Below are 16,566 nucleotides of genomic sequence, written 5' to 3'. Positions count from 1 at the left end.
TAAAACAGTAATAGGTAAATTAATAAACTATATCCCAAATCTCCATTCTTTCTCTTGACCCTTGGCATAGTCCTGCAGGAGAGGCTGTGGCCCTGCAGCTTTGGGTGGTGGAAGGTGACCCCAAGAGCCATGGACACACCCCCAGTGCGTGGTCTCCATCCCGTGGGCAGGGGTGGCCCTAGGGCAATCATATGAGAGGGGGCAGTGGTCAGACCTGGCCTGTTCCTACAGGCCTGTTCCTACTCTTGCCACAGTTTCTCAGCACAGAAACCAGAGCTCCATTTAGTGCCGAGACAACCGTGAGGCCGGGTGGGATGGGGATGCTCTCCTGGGATGGTACAGGCTGAGTGGGAAACCTGCATCCATTGTTGGTGGAGAGGGCATCCCCCCGACACTGTCCTGGAATGTCCTGGAATGTCCTGCAATGGCATGAACAGGAGACCCACCCGCCAGCAGTCCCAGGAAAGCTCTTCCCTCCTCAAAGCCTAAGATCGCTTACAGGCAAACGAGAATTTGCTCAAACTTTGCCCTAACTCTAGGATAAGAAAAATCTCTTGTCGGAGCACCCGTAGCTTTTCCTATGTATCTGTTCAAAGCTAAGGTCTGTGCGAGCTTGTGTCGTGGAGTGAGCGTGAGGATGCTGTGGGACGGGGCTCCGGCTGGTGCAGCCCCCACCCTCGTGAGCGGCACTCAGAGAGACAGGAAGATGGTTTCCACGGACGTTGGCCTCGTCTCTGAAAACACAGGCTCCCCTGCAAGGAAGGGAGTTCGTTGTGCAACGCGGAGAACGCGGCGAGGACCACAGATTCGTCATCAAGCAAGTTGGCGGAAACAGGAGACGAGACGGTGTGTCTAAACAGAAATGTTTGGGGAAAATGGAAAGACGGGATCCGGCCAAGCCCCCGCCGCTCGGAAGCCCGGCTCAGGCGCGTGTGACTCAGCGTTCCTGCAGCTGCGGCCACACATCAAGGAGAACATGGCTCCTTCCCCACCATTTCAGGCAGATTTGCTCCCCAGCAGGTGCCAAGGCAGCCACTGTGAGACACGCCACGCCGGGTCCTGGCCAGAGTCCTCGGCGGCCACACACCGGGTCTGTTTAGAGCAGAACTGAGTACGACTGAACTCGTGAACTTCACCTTGCTTACCAACCACTCAGCTAGACAACCTGCCCTCGGCGGACACCGGTGACGCTGGAGGGTGCGGAACGCAGGTCCACGTGCGGGGTGTCTAGGACGCGTCTGCTGCGGCGCACGGCCCCCCGGCCGGCTCAGGCACGCGGGTGCCAGTTCCCTGCGGTCTGGTTGGAAGCCTCAGCCGGGGAACGAGCAAACCTAGTGATGCCAGTCGGGAGAACGCACGTCGGGGTTAGGGACTGTCTCCGTGGCAATGCCCCCCACCGCCCACCGTCCCGGGAACCAAGGCTCCGAGCTGGAGAGCAGCCAGGAGGTTTTCCATAACCATCCTAGTAGAAAATCGTCCACCCTCTGCCCGAACACCTGCACCGGTTGCAGCAGCCGTCTCGCCCGCGTGGGTGAGGGAACTCCCAGACACTGTGCTGGGCGGCCCGCGACACTAAGCCTACTCGCCGTGCTTGACTTCTCAGGGAAGGGTTGGCCACGGAACCGAGGAGTGAGGACGGCCCACGGTGCCTCCCTGGGATCACCACTTCCTCCCAGGCATGGGTCCTCTGTCCCTCCCTCACACCTGTCCTCGGTGTCATCCTTTCCTCCCCGCAGCTGCGGCTGGCCTTGCCTGGGTTGGAGGCTGGAGAGTCTGGGTGAAATCTGCCTCCAGCCACATAGGCTGTGAGTTGGGGGGAGGGGTCCGAATCCGGTCCCTCCCCTTCAAGGTGCGAGTAGTTTGCTCTCAGGAAGCTGAGTCACTGGAACATGTAGCTGTCTGCTTCTGGGGACCATTTCCTAGTCCCCAGAGAGAGCTTCCCGTCAAGATGGACATGACCTTCTCCAACAGATGCCGTGCAAGGGACCACCATGCGTGGTAGGCGCCCGATTGCTATGCTTTTCTTTGCAAAACCTGGGGCTCGATGACTTTCAGTCCAGAGGTGCAGATAGGGGTCCCACTGACCCTGCCCCACCTGCACTCTCGTGAGGGACACGGCTCCCTGCACCTGAGAGTCTTCAACACCGACAGGGAGGACATCAGTGAGTGACTCAGAGCAGTAGATGACTTGGGTGGTCTCCGTGTCTTCAAACGTGCTTGCGGTAACCAGAGGCTCCGTCAACAGGCCGCCCTGCCTCATGGCCCAGCCCGCACCCAGTTAGCATTCCAGGGCTTGGAGGCAGGAAGGTCTGATTTCAGATTCACCTAAATTTCCAGCCATGATCCAAAAAAAGGAGAGCAGGAGGGAGGAAGGGAGGGAAGGGGAGAGAGAAAGAGAGAAAAGAGAGACGGAAGGTAACACTACGTCCTTCCCAAATTCCTTTTTTGCATTAGATGGGATTGTGAGTACATGTACATTTCCTGGCAGGGTATCCACTTCAAGGCAAATATCTCTCCTAGTTTTGCAGCTTTTCCTCCCACGGGATTCCTCTGAGGCAGTTGACCTAACCCCAGACTTCCCTCCGCTCAGAGCTCTGTCTGCTGCTCCATGTGGGCTGTGTCCACCATCCCGGGAGCACGCGTGGAGAGCCCTGGGCGGGCAGGCTGGGAGGAGCTGGGGGACAGGAAAGCCTGCACCCTGCAGAGCAGAGGGATGTTGGCGACGCCTGATGGAAAGGACCGGCTGGAGCATCGTCGGGCCCCTTGAATGGTTCCTTGATGTTCAGACACACATGACTGGAGTTTTTCCACATGTCAGTTCAATAATAATTTAGTTGAGACAAACCTCCAGGCTCGGGATGAGGCACAGCTTGTCCTGGTGGCCGCGTCTCCCTGACAGCGGCCCCGAGAGGCTGACGGCCAGCTGAGGAGATTCCTGGCAAAGATAGAAGAGGCTCAGGGGAGCAGCAGCGGGAGCCTCAGCACCTGTGCACGGGGCAGAGACGGCTGCTTCCCATTCCTCATCGAGGACGCCAGCCGTCCCCCAGGCCGAAGTACAGACAGCCCTGTCCAGGCTCATGGACACCGGGGCTCTCGGGCCGCTCGGGGCTCACGGCGGCGGCTGCTTTCCCGTTCTCAGTAGCTCCGTTTCTGGAATTTCCCAACCGACCTGCGGTGCAGGGTCTCCAGCAGGCCAGGTGACACCAACTTGAACCCTTTCCACGGGGAAGCCCTGTTGTTATTGTCCCAGACATAAACCAGAGACTTCCCAGGGCCAGAAGGGAAAAGCCACTGGCCTGCAGATGGGAGGAAATATGAAGGAAGCAGGTGGCCTGAAAACTGGGGCTGGGTCCCCCGAGAGCTCTTGCCAGGGCTCGGCTCCCTGTCCGGACCAGCCTGCGAGTCTCTCCCAGGCTTGGTTTTCCCTGCGACCCCTGTGGGCACAGAGGCACAGCTGGGAGGCCAAGGGCTGAGGATAAAGGGAGAGTCCCTGCCCATCCCCAGGCTCCTGTGGGGTCACTTACACAGCAGCCGACACCTTGAGGATCTTGAGGCGCCCGTCTTCCCCCTCGGCGAAGGTATGGCTAGAGGCGGACGGGACTTCAGAATTTCCCCTCTCCTTGGGCAGCGTGCAGACTCCTGCGACAGCCTTCGAGCAAGCATGCTCGTGTCTCCGGTCGCTGACCGCTTCCGCACTGCGGGCTTGGTGAGGTCACCCGTGCTTCTCTGGCTGTCCACCCGTCATCTTAGCCGCACTCCGTGAAGTACGGGGATGCGGTCAGAGCCTCCGACAGTCCGCGCTCACTGGACTCCCTGGTCCTCTGTGTCCTTCCCACGGCAACCTGGACCCACGACCTTGCTGCCTGTCCTACCCCATTCCGTGTGCGTGTGAGAACACCACAAGGCACTTTCGGGAAACTTCACTTTGGACTGAGGATTTAGGATGCTATCCATGAGGTTATTTCGAGGTCAATCCCATCCCTTACCAAGTCCTCGGTTCCTTTCTTCTGTTTTTTTTTTTTTTTAAATTTTTATTTTTAATCACTGGAACTAGGATAAAACATTTGAGCTGAGAAATATTTAGTAGGATCTGCATTACACAGAGGATAAGTAAGTCGTCTGGAGGGGAACACGTTACTCGAAGCTCATCTGTACGTTTTTGTGACCTTTCTGAACGTGCTTACGTAACTGTTCTCTTTGTGTTTGTAATGCTCCTTGCTCTTCTTGGTTCGGGCCAGCGTGTGAGGCAGACACGCCGAGAGAGCAGAAGAGTGATTTTCCAGAGAAGCCACAGTAGAATGACATTGACCTCCTCCCCTCTGTTTTCAGATGCAATCCAAACATCCCAGAAATGGGAGACTGAAGTAACCCTCTTCAGTGTCCATGACCCCATCTGTATTTCTCTACCATAAATAACTTGTAAAGACCCCAAAGACACACATGCAATATGGTTAAGACAAGGGAAACCTTGGATGGGGAGAGGGATAAACACATCGGTTACCCCGAAGCAGGACCATCGGAATTGGGCAGCACGCTAACCTCTTCCGGGCACCTTCACAGCGAGATGAAAGGGAAGACACTGTCACTCAAACACTTGTCATTATCTTATTAAGAAGAGAAATGAAGGGGCGCCTGGGGGGCTCAGTCGTTAAGCCTCTGACTTTGGCTCAGGTCATGATCTCGGGGTCCTGGGATTGAGTCCCACATCGGGCTCTCTGCTCAGTGCGGAGCCTGCTTCTCCCTCTCCCTCTGCCCTTGCCGCCCACCCCTGCCTGTGCTCTCTCTCTCCATCTCATGTAAAAAAATAAAAACTTCAAAAATAAAAAAGAAGAAGAACATTGAAGTCACGTCTGTGACCCATAAACTAGTCCCAGCAATAAATTCCAAAAGGATGTACTGAACCTTGGGACCTCGAGGGCTCATTGCCTCGCACAACATATAAACGCTCTCGGGAGGGTCTTCTGAGACATTCGGATAAAAGTCCCAGGTGTAACATGCTCGCAGGGGCAGAACTAGAAAGGTCCATCTGCCCCTGTGTTTGGGGTCAAATTTACTAGGAAGACGAGTGTGCCGCGGCCAACCACTTCCTAGGTCAAATTTGTCACAGCTTTGTCATCCCCGAACACCCTGTACACTACTGCAACCAAGTGGCAGGGACCTGCCCTGTAGTGGGCACAGCGCTGAGCCTGCGGCCGGGGGTGGGAAAATTCCTGGGGACTTGGCTCATTTCACCGAACCGCTTGTATGAACGCCTTGAACAACGTGGGACCACCCGAGGAGAGGAGACGGGAAATTAGCATTCGGAGAAGACAGGGTGGGGAGCCCTACAGGTCTCCCTCTGGGCGACGGCTGGGAACCCACTTTCCCCCTCTTTGTACTGAGTTTGAAAAAAACGTCTAAAAATAACGGATCAATCAAAGGGCATAGGAGAGGCAACCGTTATTCTTTAAGTTGTAACCATTATTGAGCTCCTTGTGAATCCCAGGCTTGCGGCGCGTGGGCAAACATAGCTTTGTGGAGAGGTCGTGCACATTTTTACGTAAAGCTGGCATTTCTACTTACAGTTTTCTCTTTGCTGACAATATACCCTGGGCATCTTCCCACAATAGTATGAACAGACCCTTCTTCTATATTTAACACCCGCATCGTGCCCAGATGTACGGGTGCCTCGTGAGAGGTAACAGGCCCTCGGTCAGCGGGCGCGGATTGTCCTCAGTTTTTATTGTTATGAGAAAAGGATCTGGAGCCCATGTCCACGTACACTCAGGTACTGTATCTGGAGGTTAAAGTCTTCGATTTGGATCAGACAGCACTGATATCTAAGATTCCAGTCTGGATGGCTGAATTACCCTCCAAACAGACTGAATTCACGTTTCCAGCGACACCGTGTGACCCGGAATCCCCCCACCCCCACTCACTCAAGCGAACACTGAAAACAAACAAAAAGTCAGCCAAGTTTTTCTTTGTTCTTACATTTAAAAAAGATTTTTTATGCATAAGTCTTAAAGTATCTGGTGCTTAGTTTTTTTGGAGGGGTCAACACGATATCCGCCTCCCCTCGTCTTCTCAGACGGCAGGCAGTTTCCCCTAAGTCCTGGGATTAAAGAACCCTTCTCTGCCATCTGGAAATGGACACATTCAAAGCCAGGAAAGAATGATCAAGTGCCTTCTAGACGTATGGAACCGTGCCAGCCACCTACCGCAGAAGACTATCCATGCCCCGAGCTTTGGAAGACCATACTGACAGGGGTGGCAGATGGGTGGGTTTCAAACCCAGATGGCACCGTACAGGTGGTGTGTGGCCCGGACGGTCCCATCATATCTCAGCACAATCTCTGGGTGGCTTTCTTAGGGGATAATTGCAAACTCACCAAGAAGAGCTGGTGGGAGGCTTTAAGAAGGATGAGCGTAGCCATCAACACGGGACCTGATGGATTCCGGAAACAGATGAACTCAGTCCCGCAGGGGTCTCACTGGTTGTTGGAGCTCCTGTCCTTCACCTGGAGCGGGACTGAGATCCCCACCGGGGAAGTTCACCTCAGGCTCCAATTCCCACGGCTTGGAGGGCAAGGGCCTCCAGGCAATGAGCGAAGAGGGGCCAAGACGGAGGGACCATCTCTGAGAGCTCGGAGGTCCAGAGCCATGAGCGTGCATGCGGGGCTCTGGGGTGGAGGGCAAGGAGGGTGGGTTTAGGCGCCAGGGTATGCTGAACCCGGGGGCAGTGCCGTGTGCGCGGGGTCGGGGGGGACACGGAGACTACTGGGCACTGGTCATGTGACACACCCTGGGGCCTCCACAGACATGAACTGAATGAGTCAGTAACTCATCTGGGTGACTGTGACTCTCCTGGAGATGGAGAGGCCGCTTCAAAATCCGTCCCGTGTTCCAAGGCACGGCAGGCCGGTGTCGAGACGGAGCACGGTGAGCATGCCGGCCTCGGTGGGCCTGCCACGGGAGTTCACGTGGCTGAGCCCAGACTCGCTTTGTCATCCGAGACTCAACACGGGGAGGAATGGGATGCGGTCATGTTGGGCTGACCCCCGTCGGAGGATCCACTGTTTTCTGGGAGATGGAGACGTTGCATTTCCCTGGATTTCTCCTTTTTCTTAGGACCAATGGGTCTCGCTGGTCCTGTCCACTGCCATCGTGGGGGAGGTGTGCCGAGTGCCAGGTGCCCCCAGCAGGCTGTATCCCACAGGTGAGTTCCCTGCCCTGTGCATCTCAGCGAACGAAACGTGAGCAGAGCCCAGAGGGAGGGTTCAAGCCCCGATGGGTCTCGGTGCATGTGCTCACTTACATAGACAGAGTGAACGTATTGGGGAAAATCTGGGAAATACCAAGGCGCCACCCTCACCATGCCACCCCTGAAGGTGCCACAGGTGCTACACATGACACGGAGGCTGGACTTGAGGGTTCCCAGAGCAGAGCCCTTGAACCACACCAGCAAAGCTAAACCTAGTGTCTCACCAACATGAAGGAAACCTGACTTAGCTGATGTCTGGTTAATGTCTCTGGCGATTGTGAAAGGAATTCACATCGTCTTCCTGCAAATGGTGTAAGACAACCACTTTTAGCCAATCCGCCTGCTGTCTGGAGATGCCCAGCGTTACGGCCAGCCACCTTCCAGGGTGAACCTGCTCATTGTCACCTGGCAGGCCCCCCATGCCCCCACCCTGTGCCCTCACCCCATACCCCACCCTGTGCTCCCCAGTGCCCCCTGTGCCACGAGCTTCCCCTTGGTTCAATCTGGAAGCTCCCTCCCATTTGGCTCTTCTTCCACACACACTGAACTCTAATGAAATACTAGTTACCGATTTGGGGGTGTTAATTTTGTTATTTCTGGGTTTTTGATATCACCTGATCCATTACTCTTTTGGTATCTAACCTCTCAAACTTGGGATTTTTTTTTCTTTCCTAAAATGATGCTTTTACTCAAAACCAAAACACAAAAGATGTTTTGAGCTACTAAGCACAGCATGACAGTTAGCCCAGCAAAGGGAACCGCACGTCTCTGCTCCGGGGAAGGCAGTGCAGACCCACTAGAAACACACGCACGTGCGACACATCAGGCGGGACACCCAGTGTCCACTATTTTATTTACCTTGTGCCTCTTTTATTACTGAGGGTTTGATTTTTTTTCCTTTTCTGTTTGTTTGTTTGTTTGTTTGTTTCTTTTTTCTCTTTTCTTTTGTGGTTGTTTCATGTTGTTACTGTGACTTATTTCTTCTTCGATGATTTGCCCATTTATAATGCTGTTGAATTGCCTCTGGAACAGTTTCCAATGACTAGTGTGAAGCTGTGGTTTCTCTAAGAGTATCAATACTTGTAGATTGTATGTCTTCTAATTGCTTTGTAAAATGATACTGTTTCTTATTTCTCCCTATTCTTGCAAGTGTAGGCTTTCTCAGGCAGGTCTTCTTCTGCCCTAAAAATGACTCTGTTCTTAAAAAATGTTTCCATTTGAATGTTTTCCCATTAAATTTTAATCAGAAGCAAATACATTGTTTCAGTTGTGAGTACAACAATTAGCTTGCCAGTTTTCTATCCTTCCTTCTAATGTTTGTAATAGCGCCTTAATCTTAATATAATCTTATATTCCCCATTTATATTTAACATTGTTAAACAAAAACTAGTCTGTTTCCTCAAAATCACTTCCTTTTCCCATTTATCTGCCTCTCTGCTGGGCTGTGTCTGTACATAATTTTATGATGCATCTTATCATCTAAAATGGTAAGCTCACCATTGATGTTTTTATTAAAGATTTTTTTTTTTTTCAATTTGAGAGAGAGAACACGAGCAGGGGGGAAGGGACAGAGGGAGAGGCAGAAGCAGGCTCACTGCTCAGCGGGGCTCTATCCCAGGACCCCGGGATCATGACTTGAGCCTAGGGCAAACACTTAACAGACTGAGCCTCCCAGGTGCCCCATCACCGTTGATTTTTAAGAATATTTTCAGGGATAATTTAATATTTTCTGCTCCCAGATGAATGTTACCATCATGTTACATAATTACATATTGCATCAGAATTCCATTGTGGTTATATACGGATAATTTGGGGAGTATTAAAATATTTTTAATGCAAAAATTTATAGTTTATCATCATTTATGCACATGGTCTTTTTTGTGTTACTTTCCTACACTCATATCCTAATGGAACCAATATTTGTCCATATTACAATTGGGCTCATATCCTCCCCTAGTAGCAGCCAGCCACTTGGAAGTAAATTTTATAGCAGTGTCCTCAATGCCTATAAAGCTGGCCACCACCTTCAGAATTAAGAGCATCTCAGCCTCATCCCCTGAGTCCCCTGCAGAAGCAACAACCACTGTGACCTTTGGGTGTCTTGCTGTCTTCTCTCCCAGTTGTAATAGGTTTTCAGAAAATGGTATCGCACTATATGTTATACACCCCAACTTTCTTTTTCGTGGTTCATGTTCTAATTATAAGCCGTGTTAGTGCTGTAGCCAAGGACAGCTACAGTCCCTTCATTTTCGTGGTGTGTAATATTTTGTTGGGTGGAAGACCTTCGTTTAATTCAGCGGTTTCCATGGATGGCCAATAGAGTTGTTTCCATTACTTCATTCCTGAAGAAATTATGCTTTTAATCACACGACACCTGGCATGGACTTGAAAGTCCAGCAAATACATAAATAAATAAGAATAAAAAGGAGGAAAATGAGTTAGATGAAACACAGGTGGCCAGATGTGGAGGACAGTTGAATCCGGGTGAAACACATGTGGATGGTGTTGGGCTATTCTGAGGAATTCTGGGTCATTTTAAAACTTAAAATGGGCAACTTGAAAAAAATAAAATTGGGGACGACTACCTGGAGTTTGTTTACAAGACACTGGTAGACACGAGCTTTATTCCTCCGCCAGCCAGATTTAAGGACAGAATCACCACGTCGAAAGCCCCTGGGTGGATGTGATGATGTCGTTGTCATCTGGGGGCACAGAAATGCCTTAGATCCTTGGGCACCCCAACACTTGCTATTATTTAACTATTTTTAAAAATCTGCATTTCTTTTCATGTGTTTCTGTCCCATTTATATCCCATATGGAAAATCCTTATTCCTATATTTTGCAAATTTAAAAAAACAAGGTTATTTGTGTTTTTCTTCCTCTCTTGCTAATTAGGAGTTCTTGTTTCTGTTTTTGTCTTTTAATATATTTTGTATGTGAAATTTTGGTGTTCTTTTTTTCTTTCATTCTCTTTTTACTTGCCTCTCAGTGTTTTTTGATGAACAAATGTTCTTAATTTGAATATAGTTGAATCAATCTTTTATTTTATTCTTAGCAATTTTGGGGGTATTATTTTATAAATCCTTCCTTGATTTATGATCCATAAAGATATCCTCCCATGTATCTTTCTAAGTGTTTCAGAGTTTAAAAAAAATGTGTTTCAGAGTTTTGCATTTTGCACTTAAATCATTTGAGTCTAACTAAATTTGTATGTCATTATTTTTTGGCAGGAATTCACTTTTCTTTTGTTCCATGTGCGTAACATTCTTAGAACACATCTTTCCCACTCTTGGCCAGTGATCCTCCTTCTCCCAGGCTGCAAAGTGGAAACAATTCCGTGAGTGTCTGTGTTAGACCATCAGGTGGGTGAGGAGGTCCATCAGAAAAGCCTGGATAAGGCCAGAAGGAGCTTACACTACTACCGAACATCAACCCTCCAGCTGAGCCATCCAACAGGCTTACTCTGCTGGAGAGGAAAATTTAAACTAATTTGATTCATTAGCCTCTGATGAATTTGTATTAAAATTCAACAATTAAATACAAATCTTAAAATAGAGTTCCATGTGTTTTTGCATCTTCCCCATTTACTCCTAAGCCAGTGTTTCATTTGTGTAGAGTTAAATTTGATTACTAATATGTGGTATGGATTCTGGTAATGATTTTCGTCAAATGCATTTTTATATTCATGGACAAGAATGTGGCGGTAAATGTATAGGACCTTTGCTTTGAACTCTCAGAATCCCCTCCCACCTCCGCTGACTATGTTCTAGAAGGACCTTTCATCACACTTGTTGTGACTGACTCTTTCCATCCTCCCATGAAAGACCTCTGTTCAAGACCATCAAGGTCTGTGAAGCAAAAGTGGATGCAGCTAAAAATAGAAAGAAACAAAATCAGAATGATGTTTGGGGATTTTAACACCCTACCCTCGGCCACTGATACAATGAACAGAGAAAATTAGCCAAGGTAGAGAACCGATTGCCACCATGAGCCCACAGAATTGGATGGATGCACAGAGAACAGCAGGATATACACTCTTTTCAAGCCCACGTGGCAAATTGACCAATACAGACCAAATCCTGGTCATGAAAGATGACAACAACAATAAAAAATAAATTACAAAAATAAATAAAAAATAAATTTAAAAGAACTGAGACCACACAGGGCGTGCTTTCTCACCACAGTGGAATCAACTCTGGAAGTCAACAGCAGAAAGGCAATAGCAAAATATCCCAAACAACATGGAAAATAAATTACACACTTTAGCTAACCCACAGGTCAAAAAGAAGTCTCAAAGGAAATTTATATGTAGAACTGAGTGTAAATGAATAAAACCCATCAAAACTTGTGGGATGAAGGGATGATAGTCCAGAGAGGACAGTGTAGACCTGTTTCCCCTGCATGTCCCATTCTACAGGACTAAAAACCCTACAGATGGCACCATTACAGCCAAAGGGGAACTTGGCAAGGTCTTAAGAAAGAGGACAGCTGGTGTGGGGCCCCAGAACTGGAGGACGAGCTCAGCAGTAGACAGTCTGTGTCCTTTTACCCAGACCAAGAAGACCAAGAATAACTTGGCATTTTCTGTCCCTCGACACCACAACAAAGGACTGCCCTGGAACCTTGTTCCTTGTGGATGGAATCCACACCCCTCATACCATACAAGGATAGACTGACACTGTGGTGAGGGGTGGATTGGGAGCCCCATTAGGAATAAGTGAGCAGAGAAGGTACTCCCCTTCCCCACTGGGCCTGATATTTCCCTTCTCGGCTCCCAGTGGGATCTGCCTAGAGCAAGTACTCCGTCCTGGAGACCTCTTTGTCTCCACAGACCTGGGGTCCCTCTCCCTGACCAGAACACCCAGTCACACAGGTGGACCCAGCAAAAGGCCCACATCCACAACAAGCAGACAGCCTGAGAAGTCTCTTTCCAAAGACCTTACACCCCCAATCTCACTCAAAGACAACTCCCAGCGTGCGCCAGCTGAAAGACATCAGAATCTCAGCCTGTGGAAACCCTCTGTGGCTCCACAGGTGATGCCAGAAGGGAGGAGTGGGAGCCTCCGGGCCGCCAGAGGAATGGATCAGACCAAAGTGACACAGGAACCCTGAAAAGCAAACTTCCAATGGAACCAGATCCCATGAATGCAGACCAAGTACTCCCCTCCCCTAAATCTAAGAAGGGGTTTAGTCCTGCCAAGGTGAAAAGTTCTGTAGAACCTGGAGACCCCTAACATTGTAGACCAAACAATGAGGACACAGCAAGAAGTTACCCATCAGCGCATCTTGAATGAGAAAAAGCCCTCAGTTGATGCCAAGACAAATCAGAGGCCAGAATCACCTGAGAATTATGAATTATCATAGGAAAACGTGTAAGAATAGGAAATCTCAGCAGAAAAGTAGAACTCATAAAAAGAACATAATAAAATCGTAGAACTGAAAAGTACAATGATGAAAAATAAAATAAAATAAGATTGCAGGGTAGGCTCAGCAGGAGAGCAGAGATGACAGAGGACAGAGCTGATTCCTTGAGGACAGACCAACAGAACTCACCCACTCTGAACCCAGGGAGAAAAGAAGCTGAAAATAAGTGAACAGAAACTCAGGGAACTTGGGCCAATAACCAAAGACAGAACATTTGCTCTTTGGGGGGGGTCCCACAAAGACAGAATAATGTCTGACAACTTCCCAGTTTGACAAAAGACATGAACCTACATATCCAAGTAGCTGAACAGACCCTAAATGGGGAAAAAAATCAAAAGAAAAACATGCAAAGGTACCTCATAATTAACATTCTGGAAATTGAAAGGAGGGAAATCTTGCAAGAAACCATGTGAAGCAGCAAAGGTCCTGTGCAGGGTGAGGAGACAGAGAGGTCTCGTCTGACCCGGGGAGGCAGAATCATCCTTGATGAATGAAGCAGACAAATGCATGAGCACAGACATGGGACAAGCCAGTGACCGACGGCATCTGAGGGACACCCAGCAGCCATAGGACGGGCTCTTCTCCCCCACCCAGGAACCCTGAGAACATCCCCGGCGATAGCCCATAGCTGTGGACATACAATAAACCTCATCACACTTAAAATCATTGGCATAACACAGGTCCCTTCTCCGACCACAGGGGATCCAAACTAGAATCGCCGAGAAGATGCCAAGAAAATCTCCCAAACCCTTGACACTAAACAACATGCGTCTGAGTAACCTACAGATCATGGGGGTAATGTCAAAGGGAATTTTAAAAAATTGAAATAGGATACAGAGAACATGTGTGGGGAGCCTGGGTGGTGCAGTCAGTTGAGTATCCTACTCTTGTTTTGGCTCAGTTCATGATCCCGGGGTCCTAGGATCAAGTCCCGCATTGGGTTCCACACTCAGCCGGGTAGTCTGCTTCTCCCTCTCCCTCTGCCTGCCGCTCCCCCTGCTTGTGCTCACTCTCTCTCTCTCTAAAATAAATATTTTTTTTTAAAAGAAAACATATGGGACACACAGTTCAAGCAGTACTGAAAGGCAGTTGAGTGTCATTCATGCTTACAGGAAATCAGCAAATGCTCTAAGCTAACAAGTGAAGTTTTTATGTTAACCAACGAGAAAGAGAGGAGCAGACACACTCAGAAGGAGGAAACAACGAAGACCAGAGACCGACAGCATTGCAAACTGGGAAACTGTAGAGAGAATCTGTGAAAGAAAAGTCTGATTCTTCCCTCCCAAACAAACAAACAAAATTCAATAAAATTTCTACATCTGTAGCAAGATTGCAAATAAGAGAAGGAGAAAAGATGGGCATCCCCGAAAGCAGAAGGGCTCGGGGAACCTCACGGACCTTGCACAGCCACAGACTCACCATCTACACTTCCCAAAACGTCCCAAAACAAGGACCAATTCCTTGAAGACCAAGAACACACGAACGTCTGGGAAAATTTGGCGGTTTCTTATAGAACTGCAAGTGTGGTCACCATGCAGCCCCGTGACTACAGTCCTGAGCCTTCATCCCAGAGACACTTGAGCTCAGGTTCACCCAAAGGACCACACTCAGTGTCCACAGCAGCTGGCTTCACCGCAGCTGAGAGCGGAAGCAGCCTGATGTCCCTCAGCAGGAATGGCTAAGGGGCCCTTGTGGTGCGCCCACACCGAGGATCCCACTCCCAGCAGAGCCACGCCCTGCCACATGGACAATCTCGGGGGTGCATTCTTGACATTGCACTCAAGTTATGCATGATGATTCCACAGAGAGAGAGTGGCTGAAGGGAAAAACCACAGGACCTCCTTGTACATTTTTTCACAATTTCTTGTCACCTATAATCATTTCAAGATATTAAGTTCAAGGCAAGCGAGTCGTATGGAGACCGCTGCCACCATCCATCGTGCTACTGAGAATTCCATAAGACCTGCATGACGAGCTCCTACTGTCCTGAGTGCAGATCAGAACCCTTGGGTTTGAGCTGGATGTGAATCAAGACTAGAGGGAGTCTGAACCTCGGTCAGATGCCACCTCTGGGTGAAGTCCCACTCGGCTCCAAACCTTCCCAGGGCTTCCCGTGATTTCTCAGTAAAAACTGTCATTCCAGAATGCTGTATGGCCACTGACATGATCTGACTGACCTTCATGAACCAAGAAGGATGGATGTTCCAGAATCCCTACTCAGACACGAAAAACTTACATGACCATCTGGAAAGGTGATGTCATCTATGGGGATAGCAACAGTGGCCACGGCCTTCCCCGGATACCTTCAGATTTGGTGGACGGGCAACAGAGACTCCCCGAGCATTCTGCCCGTCTGCAAGCAGGAGAGAATTCAGGCATCCCAGAACTCCTGAGCCCTTCCTGAAAAAAAAGAAAAAAAAAAGGAAACGCAAGAGGATTAACTTCCTGCACCCAAGCTAGAAGGCAGAAACCACAACAAAGATGGGAAAGCGAGCCGGCGGCTTACTCAACTGCAGCTCCAGGACTCAGACACATGTGGGAATTGTGGCCGACAGACAGAAGGGAAGCGCCAGCAGACTTACCCGTGGAGAAACGCGTCGTCTAATTCAAGCTTGGGAGCGTGACTGAGAGAGAGGAAGTGACACGACTCCTGGTTTGTTTCACAACGGGGTGTGTCTGTCACCTGAGACTAATACGTGAGGTCACAGTGGCACCAGACACTTCGGATGGCAAAGCGGAATGAGGTTTGGGAGACAGAAGGGGGAGGAGGAGGGAATCGGGGAGCAAATGCCCCTCTTGTCTTTGTGAATCCCGGCAAGCCAGTGTGAACTAGGGGAGGATCAGGATAAATCAGGCTGTCGGAAGGCCACGGAGAAACACGCGCGGGCCTCCCAAGTCATCGCTAGAGTACGTAACACTACAACAACGACAATCACAGTGAAGACAGGCTGGCACCAGGCAGTGAGTGATGGGCCAGGGGCAGGGAAAGCATGTTTGCTGAGAACCGGCCCCTCCATCAGGTTGAAAAGGCATGGGAGCACATAGGGGCCCCCACTAGGTTTGAAAGCAGAACCCACGTTCTGCTCATGAAACATGAGAAAACAACCCCAAACCATGGCCACGTGAGCCCGAAGGCCACGGACAAGGCCTGGGCCCTGCCTAAGCCAAACTCGAATGTGGCATGAGAGTCAGTAAATGAGCTAAAGAAAGGCCCTGGTGTTTAACTGTGCATATTAAGTAAGATTTTTCTAAGTTTCTGGAAAGCAAGGGGGATTCATCAATGAAGTGATTCTGAGTCCCGTCCACAGGTGTGAGGGAGTCCGCATCCACTCCAGCCAGTGCGTGCCGTCCCAGGCCGACTGTGGGCACTGCCTGGGGCTGATGCAGGCTCTGGGCCCCCAATGGATGTATTCACATGGGGCCTGAGTGGGACCCAGAGCCGGGCTTCCGGCCAGGGTGAGCAGACAGGGCCTGCTAAGCCCCTGCTGTCTGGGAGGAGCCCCCATCTCTACCGCGTAGACCTTCGACTCTAAGCACCCTGGACCCCAGTGGCAGCGAGCTTAGGAAAAGCTGGAGGAAACCAGCATAATGTCCCCACATTTAGAAATGGAAGAGTTAACCTCAGAAGAAAAGCTTGAGGCTACTTGTAAACAAGAGTACGTTGCTTTCTTTCAGGGTTAATTATTAGAAATACAGGAAAGACAAGTTAAAAAAGTAAAATAAAATAAAATAAACTGCCTCTCAAAGGGTAAAGAAGGGCTTGTAATTACTTGTGTATCTAAGTAGATAAAATTTGAGTGGACCTTCCAAATTTCGGGAGACTACAGTTTCCACTTTTTGAGAAAAGCAATATGAAACCAATGTGTTGCTGGGATTTCTATGACTAATACTAAGCAATT

General features: G+C 49.6%; 1 long non-coding RNA gene across 1 annotated transcript; it reads right to left on the bottom strand.

The window, feature by feature from the left end:
* Nucleotides 1–14,941: 14,941 nt before the first annotated feature.
* On the bottom strand, nucleotides 14,942–15,283 carry LOC116877874. The gene is made up of 2 exons (XR_004384734.1): nucleotides 15,250–15,283; nucleotides 14,942–15,067 (listed from the first exon to the last, which is right to left on the bottom strand). It is a non-coding gene; the product is annotated as an uncharacterized LOC116877874 (long non-coding RNA).
* Between the last annotated feature and the right edge of the window lie 1,283 nt (nucleotides 15,284–16,566).

This window comes from Lontra canadensis, unplaced genomic scaffold, assembly GCF_010015895.1.
Source record: "Lontra canadensis isolate GAN:19392208 unplaced genomic scaffold, GSC_riverotter_1.0 scaffold54, whole genome shotgun sequence".
NCBI lineage: Eukaryota > Metazoa > Chordata > Mammalia > Carnivora > Mustelidae > Lontra > Lontra canadensis.
Note: the sequence above shows the minus strand (reverse complement) of the source record. Positions and strands in the feature narration are given on the sequence as shown.